Here is an 11,128-nt window from a genome sequence, read left to right as displayed (position 1 = left end):
AGAGCATAAAAGATGCAATCTTAAGCTTAGTAGAAGAAAGGAGCAAAGTAGAAGCAAAGTGGTGGAAAACAGCATTCTTCAATCGATCATACCAAGCTCCGATCGATCTCACAGTGATCGTTCCAACCATGCCAAGATGGATCGAGCCTCTTGTCCTTATCCTCAAGAAATTTCCCTCTTCTATCGATCCAACATTCCTTTGATCGATCGGACATCTTTGATCTTATCCCCACCTACCATTTTTATCCTTTTCACAAGATATCCCAAAAATATCTCAAATTTGTTATTATTCTAAAATGTGCCACCATAGTTCAATCGATCTGACCACCCTTGTGATCGATCGAACCTCCTCAAGTGCGAGAAAAACATGAGTTCCAGCCAATTAAAAGGTGTGCTTGTGGTGCAATCATTTAGAGGTCTTAGTGCACGAGGTCTGACCATTGGGTGTAACACTTGAACTACCTATATAAGGATTTTGGGCCATTTTATATATATACAATCTTAGAGAGAAAGGAACCATATACACAAGAGAGGTTGGAGGAGTCTGGAGATTAGAGAGACATACACCATTTGGGAGTTCTTCCACTCATCTAGTGTTTCCATCAAGGAGAAAAAGACCATTTATACCATGGAGATAGCCCTTGAGGGTTGGATGACTACATCAATGAGTGGCTAAACTATTCTCTTGGGGCTAGAAATAGTGTAATACCCCTAGTTTTCAAAAGGATAAAATGGGAATGGGAATTTAATTTTCAATTTTGATTTGTATTTCATTTTTTTTTAATTTAATAATTGGACTTATTTGTTATTTGTTTAGCTTAATTGTTTTATTTGCCTAATTGATTTATTACTATTTGTGTGTATTTAATTTAATTGTTGAATTGAGATTGTTTTAATTTAATTATTTGATGATAAATGACGTGCATTTTATATGACTTATTTTGGTTAGTTGTCTACATTAATTGTTTTATTTGGTCTTGTATTTAATATAGGATTAGGGTTTTATTTTTATATGGTTTGGACGCCAACTTAGGTTAGGTTTTAATTAAACCTGGGATGGCTATATATATATTCTTATAAGTCTGCTAGGGTTGAGACAAATCCTTTTTCACGTAAAAGTGTATTGAGAGGGAAAACAGAGAAGGTTGGAAGGAAAAACACAAAGGGGAAACTCGGCGAATCAATTAAGCTTTCAACTATGGACTGAGGGTGTACCACAGAGGAAGGAAGAGGTTAAGGGTGAGATAGAACTAGAACCGTAGGAGAGTTGTAGTTGCAGGTAGCCTACAGTTCATTGGAGAATTTAGCAACGGTGTTGAAAGGTTTCAAACCGAAACCTAAAGGCAAGTTTTAGTCTATCTCTTTCCTGTAAACTTGTGTTCTGTGCATTCTAAATAGACTCCAGGACGTTAATTAAACATTAAAAATGGATGTGTTATGCATAGTTAAATCAAACTGTAATCCGTTGTTTGTTTTCGTTTAAACTGTAACTGGTTTGGTCTTAAAACTGTTCCGAGTGTGTTAAGTTTTTGATAATCAATTCATAAGGGTTTTAAAGAGTTTCTAGGACTGATTGGATTTAAAGTAGATCCTAAGAAGTTTTAAAACAATTCGGACAGAGACTTGGAATTTTGCCGGTTTTAAATAACTGAAATCGGTTCACGCATAAACTATTTTGGTTATGTATTGAACTTTTGTAATTTGATTCCTAATGGAATGTGAGGAGTTTCTAGGACTGTTTAAATTTAAATTAGACCCTAAGGATGTTAAAATTGTTGGGACAGGGACTGGAAGCTTCGCCGGAAGCACAGAAGGCAACCGGACGAAGCAGAGATGACGCATGGAGTAGAGACGACTCTCAGGGGGTGAGAGCCGGCTCCTTAAGTAAGGGAGCCGGCTCTCCATGAGGGAGATCTGGCTCTGGAAGATAAAAAGCCGGCTCCCATGGGGGGGGAGCCGGCTCCTTTGAACAAATACCCCTTCGGGGGTATTTTCGGTATTTATTTTGACCTTGGGGCCTTAAACAGAGTTTCTGAAAAATAAAGGGGGTTCTAAATACTTAAAAATTTACCTATTAGAACCTTTAAACAGTTGGTTTATGCTAGGGTTTAATTCTAAGGGGCATCATGAACATTAACATTAGTAATGTGTATGCTGTCCGGAAGAAAGGAAGGGAGACGGAAAGGCTAGTTGTTTCCGCAAATTCAATGAACTGATATAACAGATATTGTTGGGATTTTATAGCAATGATGTCTAGGATATATATGAGTCTCAAGAGGGTTGGTTGGGTTGTGGTTGTGGTTGACATGTAATTTTAAATATATATAGTTGCATGCTGTAAGGAGTGGAGGAAGTTCTAACTACTGGGTTATTTTCACCAGTTAAATGGGCTAGTATATTGTACCATTAGGGACTTATATGAGGTACAGTTTGACTTCTCTGTGTTATACTATATCAAGCACAGGTTTTAAGTTGGAGGATTAAAAGGACGTCATATGATGCAAACATAAATTTTATGCCGTCAGGGGGTTAAGGAGGTTTGCATTACTAGTATTTGTTTTAATGATTTAAATGAACTAGTATGAGGGTATGGTTTGGGTTGAATGGTATATTGTGCTCAGTTCATAAGTCTGATAATCATTATACCCTGCTATGGTTGTTAATTGATGAACTGATTTAGTTTCTGTTTTGTCAATTGGATGGATGTGGATAATTTAAATTGTTTAACAGTACTATAACAATTTAACAGGGGTTTTATGATTATAATCATATACTGGATGCATAATAGGATCTTAATAATACCTGTTTTCTATTATGCTAGTTCATGGATATACTTGATGTTCTAATGAATATGCATCACTGGTGGATCATTTGCATTATATGTACCGGTATGGGACGGTGACATATCAGGGATGGATTAGATCAAAAAGTTAAGTCCTACCCCTTCATACATATGGAATGGATTAACTAAAACAGTTAAATCCTACATGGATGCATGTCCTGTCAACTAAAACAGTTGAACGACATAACGGATGTTTGTTTTATCTTTCTGCATTAGGAAGGAATTTATATATATATTTATGGTACCGTGATATGAGCTTGAGTCTCTTGATCATGGTTAGGGTGCATATATTACAAAGGTTGGGTAGCTAGATATAGCTAATGTTCCCTGGTAGGTCTAGGTACTTGGCCGCTGAAAAACGTGTTTTATATGTCACCTTCTACCCAGGCTGAACTATGTTATAGGCTAGTGAGCATCCTATAGTGTGTGTATATATATATATGGACTATTGTAGATATTGCCGAGCTATCAAGGATGTATCTGCGTATCGGGTTTATGTACGGATTGTAGTAGATTGGAACTTGCATGTGGGTCTGACCCACCTCTATTTTTCAGGTATTCGCCAGTACCAGGCTTAGAGTTTGATCGTGTTGATGCAGATACAGACACTCACTCTTCCGGTTACATAGGATTTCCTTTCTATTTTGGTTTTGGATTTTAATTCTGTAAATTTATTTAAAGTTTTGGAATTAGGGGTCCACTAGGTGGATTCCCGAGTTGTACGGATTTAAATTATATTAATTTATTATTTAAGGTTCGAGGATTTTCATTTTAGTTTCTTTCAGCGCATTATTATTTTATTCTTAATTCAATTTTATTCTTGCTTGGTTACATATTAATTGTCTGATATCCCTCGGATCTGTGCTCGGACTTGATCACCCGTGGCTCTAGAATCGAGGGGTATCACAAATAGCCCTAAGCATGCCTCCTAGACTTTGATGGTTTGTATTTTGAGGGGATTTGTGTTGTAGTTTTTGTCTTGACATTTGATATATATAAATCTTGTTTCTACAATGATTTGTGTAGTTTAATACTTCTAATTGATCATTTTAATACTTCTAATTAATCATTTCATTTTATTCATATGTCTATATATGCTATAATAGATGTTCATGTGTTTATCTCTAGGTTTTGTGATATTGATGCATGTCTATGTATGTTGATGCTATGAATCTAGTGATGGTCAAGGCATGGTGCTTAAATGAAATACTCTAGATATTTATTTAATGGTTCATACTTATTTCTTGATGGATTGTACCTCTTTCTTAGTTTAATTAGTTTAATTTTCATGTCCCTAACTTAGTTGTAGTGTAGTTGTCTTACTTCCTCAGATGGGAGGACAATCCATGCTTATTGTTTGATGTTCCATACTTATGAATGCAAGTAGTATATTTTTCTAATTTGATGATGTGTATTGATTGTGGATTTAAATGAAGGAATAATGGCTTAACTTGATATGTTGTGTTATTCATTAGTTTGGCTAGACAACGTATACTTATTTAGTCATCCATACTTGTTGATTCAATCAATGACACACACTAATATTGTAACATATAATCCCCCTCATACATTACACATTGAGTGTTTAGGAAGGTGATGTTTAGTGGTGACCTCTAAGTCCCAAGATCCCTCTCTTATTTTCTCTATATTTTACTCTACTTCAATTGTTTTACTTTGTATCTATTTAGTTGACATTATAGTTTAATTAACCAATCAAAACATCTTTGATCACTCCACCTACTAATCCAACATTGATTTCCAAGCTAAATACACTTCATTTCCCTTGGGACGATCCCTACTCACCCTAGCTATATTTGTAGTTAAAAGTAATAGTGGCAATCTCTAAATTTAAACTTGGTCACACTACACACTAATTTGGTTCATCGGCATGACAACACACCAAAGATGTTTATAGCTCCTGTTAAAATAGCAACTTTTTTCTTTGGGAGACATGAAGTTGATTGCAGAACCTCCAGATTATTCCCCTGTGCTGATGGTTTTACTCCAATGTGTTTCCAGAATATATTTAATTTTCCCATTAAATTCACAACTTATTAAAGCAACTGGATTCTCTCAAATCAGTTTGGGCAGGGGCTGCATATAATCTGATATTGTACATGTAACTTTGAATTACATCATTTTTATTATTTATTTGTCACTATAAACTTTTAAACAATTTACCTTCTATTTTTGTTATGCCACTTGCTTATATTTTTGTCACTTTCATATATATATATATATAATGAGAATTTCATAATTGTGTTGTAATCCAAAGGTTAAGTAACTCACGCCCCGTGATATCTTCCTTACCTCTTAAAGTGGATGGTGAGTGTTCGAGTCTCTAAATGAGCAAAGTGGGTGTAACTTAGCCCTAGTGCCCCTGAAAAAAAAAAAAAAAAAAAAAAAAAAAAAAAAAAATCCTTAATTGTGCTGCAAATTTAGGTTTTAGGGGCAGCATGATATTTGCAATCAATTGACCAATTTCACAAATCATACTGCACGACTAGGATTCTGGCCCTACAAAATGCTTTTTAATTATTTGGATTGTGTTGCTCGACCATTTTGTTGGCAATACAAACTTGTTTAAGAGTGGTGATCCTAACATTGTTTTTTGGAAGGTAGTTGTGATCCTAACTTTATAATCATTTTGAATATTTAAAAATATAGTGTTAAAAAAGTGTTGTATATAGATTGAGAAAAATTACAAGCCAAGATAGCAAGAAACCAAACAAGCCCAAAAAATTGACTACCCAAGAAGGACCAACCCAGCAAAACAAACAAAACATTTCAAATAGTCTAGGTTAACGGACCAAAGCTGAGTTTGGCCTTTCTCTTGCCTTCGCTTCCTTGTACTGCCTCTTCCTTAAAGCATTGATTTCTTTGAGCATATAATAAACTAATATTTAATTTGGGAAGTAATGTTCATTGATCATCTAATTTGTGACGTTGAACATTAATATTTAAATTTTACGAAAACTCTCCAAAAATCTATACTATAGAATCAATCCGTTATACTTCTACTACTCCCTAAGAGAATATACACCCATAACCTACTCCCTCCCCTTTAATTAAAACTCTCCAAAAATCTATACTATAGAATCAATCGTTATACTTTTACTACTCCCAAAGAGAATATACACCCATAACCTACTTCCTCCCCCTTCAATTGTTTGATGTGATCTTTGAAACTCTTACCTATAGAGAGGAAACTCCTACTTCTATATATAGCGATCTCCTTCCTAAAGAACCGATAGATAAATTACAATAGAGTCAAAATCTGCTTTCTAAAAATCTCCATTTAAATATCCAAGATTTTCAATTCACCAACCCTTAAAGAACTTTCTAATATTCTAAAATTCTAGAAGTCAAATCTATATATAGCGATCTCCTTCCTAAAGAACCGATAGATAAATTACAAAAGAGTCAAAATCTACTTTCTAAAAATCTCCATTTAAATATCCAAGATTTTCAATTCACCAACCCTTAAAGAACTTTCTAATGTTCTAAAATTCTAGAAGTCAAACTCTAGACAAGCATATGCTTAATTTTAAGTCCATAACTTCAGAACCCAACCCAACCCAAGTAGTGATTAGTCTAAAAAATCTCTCGGCCCATTCATCTGTACCCAACCCAAGTTTGATCTAAATTCAAGTTTTCAATCAAAAGTACTTTGATTCACTCGGCCCAATGTTATGTCACTTTTAAGGCCTCTTTCTAAAACCAACTACTTTTCGAAGACGAGGAATGAAGGATTTCCGTGAATGATAGATGAACCAGCGAAACCTAGACATTGGGCCTCACTCTTTCTCCAAACCCAGTTGACCCTCAGCCCATTCATCAATGAAAACCAAATAGAACACAAAAATATAGCAGTCTTCATATTTTACCAAGTGCAAGATTGATTGTGGTATGCTAATTTACAATCAACTAATTGAGAAGTTGAGGTCTAGTAAATTTCTCTACTTTTTATTTGTAATTTTGACTTGTTATCCGGAGTTTGCATTATCAATGTCACAGTTCCAGATTGATTATGTCACCATGTTTGTAGAAGCAATGATAATACACATAGATACAATACATTGAACCAAGAGGTAAATTGCAAATATCTGTGTTGGTGTAATATGTTTACAACTGAAAAAAAATTGAATTTCAGCTATAATACATGTATGCTAAACATGTTGGAGAAGGACTTGGGTGGATTAATTTGAGTAACGAGTTCGGTAAGAAAATAGAGGTTTCCTTTTTAATTTTACCATACAAGAAGATCCTGTGTCGAATTATAAGGTAGATCCGTGAAGGAAAAAATGACACATCTGATTGAGTGTTAGTTTCAGACAATATCCTATTTACACATAAAATATGTGGTGAATCCTTTTTTCATTGGCGAAAAATACGCACCCCCACCTTACGCTTACGTGGACTTGAACTCTCGACCTTACACTGTTATCAGTTTACGTGATGAATCTGCAGTGGCTTTAGGATGCACAAAACTAGATTTGTATAAATACCTAATTAAGATACTAGAGAGGAAGCAGATTTTGCACCTTTCGGAAACTGATAATTTAATGCAAGCGAAGTAGATTAAACAGAGCATATAATTAGGCCATGCTTAAAACAAGAAGGTGTTTATAGCTCTAACTATTAAAATAACAGCTTCTTTCTTTGGGAAACATGAAGATGGTTGCAGAACCTCCAAATTATTCTCCCGTGCTGATGGTTCTACTCGTGTGTGTTTCCAGACTATATTTAATTTTCCCATTAAATTCACAACTTGTTAAAGCAACTGGATTCTCTCAAATCAGTTTGGGCCGGGGCTGCATAAAATTTTAAGCAATTTACCTTATGTTTGTTATGCCACTTGCTCACATTTTTGTCACTTTCATATTCTTTTTTTAAAATATATATATATATTTTTTTAATGAGAATTTCATAATTGTGTTGCAACCAAGGGTTAAGTAACTTACGGCCCAATAGTACCTCCTCTACCTTCCAAAATGGATGATGAATTTTCAAGTCTCCAAATGATGAATGTCTGTGTGAATTTTTTACCAATGACCCAAAGAAAAGAATAATAATAATAATAATAAAGTAACTTGGCCCTGGTGCGATGCCCCCATGAATCACTAGGCAGAAAAAAAAATCTTAATTGTGTTGCAAATTTAGGTTTTAAGGGCCGGCATTTGCAATCAGTTGACCAATTCCACAAATCATACTGCACAACTATCTTGAAAGGTTGACAATTATCCTTAGGAGATGCATGGAGATGGAGTTTGGCGTGAGGATTTCCTCATTTATATCCCTCCATGCATTTTCAACCCTACTATTGAACACATGAACTACCTTTTCCTTTGACATCATGCCCGGATGCTGCCTCATGTAGCATAAAATTCCTGTAGCAACATGTCCGTTCTCTATTTTTTTTATTAGACTAGTCATGGTTTTATGGACGAGAGGAATAAATTATCTGCATGCTCAAATAAGATAATTTGTAACGGAGTTATGGAATGAACATGATGCTTGTCTATTTAATTTGTGTTCATCAAGAAATTAATTGATATGTCTTATTATTTTGATCTATCAGTTACTGGAGTAAGCATGTTAGTCTATATCTCTATTTATGCTTATTATGGTTCAGTTGCTATGTACATTGATTATGTATTCTATCAACTGTTGGATGGATTGGATTGTATACACCAGTATGGGACGGTGATCAACTGTTGGATGTATCTGTTTTCTTATTCTACCGTTTGGTTACAAATATGGAACGTGTAAAAATAGAATGCTCGTTCTCATTTTGTGTTTAGTAAGAAAGTTGAAATGAAATGAATTTATATTGTTTTTTAAAATTATAATTTATTATTAGTAAAAAAAAAAATTAATTAAAAAAATTAACATCTACGAAAATACAGGGAAAAGAGATAACAGGGAGAGAAAATGGACGAGAAAAAAATGGTTTCTAATTAAGACCACTGATCATATAGCAACAAAGGGAGAAGAGATAATAGAGAGAGAAAATGGACGAGACAAACACAACAGTGCAAAGAACAGTCCCATACGACGCTACACATGCTAACACGCGCCACCTGAAGTTCTGCTCGCCCGACGCATTTTCTTTTCCAATTATCTTCTCCGGCGACGTTCTCCAGCAAACTAGTCCAAATCATTCATAGTCGCCGTTTCAATCCACTTCATCACTGGATCAAACCCTCTACTTGCTCGTTGAGGCCGGCTTTGCTTCTTTCTTCCTTGTTTGTCGCCGGTGTGTTTACAGGATTAATGTGGGTGTGTTTACAGGATTGATGTGTGTTTGTAATTTGTTGTTGAAGGTTTATGTTAAAATAACTCCACAGGTTTGGTGGGTCAACAAGGCAAGGCAACAGTAGATTCATTCCAGATAAAATGAATTAAAATTATCACGAACAATAAGTCTTACCACTTAAAATGCATCTCCTCTGCCCAAGGGAAGACAAGGGAGTGATTCTCCGGTATATTTCATTGTACTTCATATCATGTTTTGGGAACCAAGAAAGGAGTTGTTTCGAGTCTCAGAATTTTAACCATTAAGCAAAAGTGTATCAGGCACAATATGTCGGTTATCGGTGTAAAAAAAAATCTAAATAAATTAACCCTTTTGATCCCCAAAACATGATTTGAAGTCCCATGAAATATGCATTATTCTCTTTATTTCTCTAGACCAATAGAGTGAGGACTTCTTCGGGTCGGCCTTCCATAACTCTGATTTATGAACTAGTGATAGTAAGAAGTTGAAGTTGAACTGAAACAAAAAGCCTACTGAAAATATTAAAAAGTAAATAAAAAATACAAGATGGAGGGGAGGAGAAGAGGTTTGTCGTCGAGAGTAGAGAGGAGGAGATATGTTGAGAGAGAAATAAAAAATACAAGATGGAGGGGAGGAGAAGAGGTTTGTCGTCGAGAGTAGAGAGGAGGAGATATGTTGAGAGAGAGAGAGAGAGTAAGGGAAGAGAGGAGGAAGGGTCAGTCAAAACGGAGTTGTGTGAATACGTGTCCACAGAGTGGGATGAATCCTTACAAGATACTTGTAGTGAAACCCTAGAAGATTTTTGGGAAAATTACATATACATGGAGTCAAAGTTTCATATTTACTTAGAGACTGAGTCAAAATTCTATATTTTTCTAAAATGGATTGCTGAGGTGGCACATAGTTTTTTACTGTTTAGAAAATTGTGGTGCCTAAAATGCCCTTCCCTAACAAAAAAGTAGTACCTTCAGTGTAAAAAAGTAGTACCTTCAGTTCAAAAAAGTAGTACCTTCGGAAAAAAAGTAGTACCTTCGCGGGTGTTTAAAAAACATGGTACCTGGACGCCAAAAAGTAGTACCTTCAGTTCAAAAAAGTAGTACCTTCGAAGAAAAAGTAGTACCTTCGTGAAAGGGTATTTTAGGTACCACAATTTCTAAACAGTAAAAAACCATGTGCCACCTCAGCAATCCATTTTAGAGAAATATGGAACTTTGACTCAGCCTCTAAGTAAATATGGAACTTTGACTCCATTTATATGTAATTTTCCCAAGATTTTTTCTCCTTACAAATCGGAAATTTTATTAGGACATTTATGGAAAAATACGGACAATTATTTTGTTCGTACAGTCTAAAAAAAAAACTTAACCTAACCCTAATTAGGTCCGCAGGGTTAGTCAGTTTTTAAAATCTAGAACAGATACGGTGGGCTTCATTTATCTGGTCAAAATATAAAAATAAGCCAAAAAAAATTTTCTTCTGAAAAGAAATAATAGGTTGTTCAATTCTTATAAAAAATAATGAATTAACTCAAGGAATTTTTCTGTTAACAAGAAATAAAATAAAATAAAAAATCTGGGCTTTTCATTTGTAAGAAGGAAATTTTCTTCAAAAAAAGAAAACTGGATACCTAGTTATGATAAAATTAATTTTAGTGGGCGAATTTTAGTAATTTAATGAGCTTGGACTTGAATTGTCACCCCTACTAAAACCTAAATTTGCAGTACAATTATGATTTTATAATTTTTTTTCTTTCTCCATATCTATGGATCAGGTTAATGGCTTCAACCTCAGGCGGATTTAGAAACAGATAAAAAACTACGAAGGCATTTTTTAATTTACCTGGTTAAAATATAAAAATAAACCAAAGAAAATTTTCTTCTGAGAAGAAATAATAGGTTGTTCAATTGTTATAAAAAAATAATAAATTAACTCAAGGAACTTTTCTGTTAACAAGAAATAAAATAAAATAAAAAATCTGGGCTTTTCAATTGTAAGAAGGAAATTTT

Source organism: Cornus florida, unplaced genomic scaffold (assembly GCF_030987335.1).
Source record: "Cornus florida cultivar Cherokee Brave unplaced genomic scaffold, ASM3098733v1 CherokeeBrave_3.0.0_Hap2_Chr10, whole genome shotgun sequence".
NCBI classification, from domain to species: Eukaryota; Viridiplantae; Streptophyta; class Magnoliopsida; order Cornales; family Cornaceae; genus Cornus; species Cornus florida.
Note: the sequence above shows the minus strand (reverse complement) of the source record.